General features: G+C 48.0%; 1 pseudogene; it reads right to left on the reverse strand.

Annotated features, from left to right (window-relative positions):
* Nucleotides 1-452: 452 nt before the first annotated feature.
* On the reverse strand, nucleotides 453-1,176 carry LOC122743443 (annotated as a pseudogene).
* Between the last annotated feature and the right edge of the window lie 604 nt (nucleotides 1,177-1,780).

Consider the following 1,780-nt stretch of genomic DNA (forward strand, 5'->3'; position numbering starts at 1 on the left):
CACTTGACACTTACTAGCTGTGTGACCCTGGGCAAGTCACTTAACCCTCACTGTCGCACACACACAAAAAAAATTAAATTATTTAAGCCAATGCCTTCTGTTTTTGTATTACAGTCATTTATGACTATACTCCCCATCCCTGTGAGCCTTCCCCTTTTTTTTTTTTCTTTATAGACAAGGGGCCCATGTGCCTTTTAATGATGGAGGGACAGTGGAGGTCAAAGAGCCAAGGTGAACTCATTTAAGGGCCTTTACCCTTAATCCTTTACCCCCCCCCAAACAGCAAAAATGAAGTTATAGGAGATCAGTCTTGGAAGCTTTGATGTACTCCCAACAGCCATGGTCCAGGCCCCAAATCACAGATGCTAAGACTCTCTCTGCAGGGCCTCACACCATCCATATTGGAGCTTATTCAAGTGACCAAGCAGCAGGCAAGATAGGTAATCAATCACTCAGGTTAAACTGTCTATGAGGGAATCCCTCATGCTGGTGGCAAAGGTGTTGGGTTGGGATTTATTAAGCTCTCTACCACTGACAGCTCTGTGCTAGTTGTGTCCAGCCCACAGAAGGCGCACCAGTCGTTGACCACCATCCCAGCTGCAATCACCTCACTTCCCCGGTTCACAGTACCAGCCACCAGTGGAACCTGGAGAAGAGCAATTCATCTTGATCCTCAATGGAAGTCTTTGGGTGCACTAGTCCTCCCTGATTGCTGAAAACACAGTAGCTTCCTACCAGCACCTGGTCAGCCACTGTCTGTCTGAAGACTTCAACCTTGAGTACATTAGCTAGAATTTCTTCTGTCTCCCTGTCCAGGTCGGTGTGAACAAGAGCTACATAGTCATTACAGGTGGTAACATTGCCCAGTGCGGACAGTCGCTCCTCCACCCGACGGATCTGTACTGAGTCTGGGAGACTGTTCCGGATGTGCTGCAGCCCCTGGTCTGTAGTATTGTTGGGCACCAGAAGGCCATGTCGGTTTCCCACACACATGCGCCCAATGATCCTGCAGCCGGCGATGGAAGCCTGTACCACTGGAATGGTCTCTGAAAGCTCGCCCTCAAACACACTGTAGAAGTTCTCCAAGCCGCCGATGGCCACCAAGCAGTAGGTGTTGGTGAGCTTGGTGAAGCAGCCGATCTCGCAGTTGTTCTCAAAGGAGGCTCGGACGGCCATGGGGCCATTCGTCCGGTCTAGACCCATCAGCACTGATCAATCCCCGGCTCCCTCCTCCTCCTCCTTCTCCTTCTTCTCCTCCTGCCCCGGCTCTAGCCCCTCACGCCCTCCCGCCGAGCCCGGCTCACCGGGCAAAAGATATCACAAGAGGCGCTCTCATAATTCGCTTCCATTTCTGCTCCTGAACTAAAAGACTTCCGGGTCGAAGCCCTTATGGGGCTGCTCTGGCCGGAGACTGCGGCAACACTAGGTGGTTCCCCGTGAGCCTTCCTTTTTAAGAAAGAAAAAAAAGCAAGTAAAACCAACCAATTCATCTGCTGTATCTCTTTCCAGGGCCAAGATTATTTTTGTAATTGTACATGATGCAGTTTTATTTTAGCACCCTTTCCACTTATACCGTTATTAATGCTGTATAGAAAATTTCTGGTTGTGCTTTGTTTATATTTATTTGATTCTTCTCATGTTTCTCTGAATTCCTTGTATCTCCTCATTTTTTACCACTTGGTAGTATTCTATTTTATTCATATACCACAATTAATTTAGTCATTCCCTAACTGACAGGAATACACACTGCTTATAGTCCTTTGCTACCACCAATAAAAAC

This window comes from Dromiciops gliroides, chromosome 2 (genome assembly GCF_019393635.1).
Source record: "Dromiciops gliroides isolate mDroGli1 chromosome 2, mDroGli1.pri, whole genome shotgun sequence".
NCBI classification, from domain to species: Eukaryota; Metazoa; Chordata; class Mammalia; order Microbiotheria; family Microbiotheriidae; genus Dromiciops; species Dromiciops gliroides.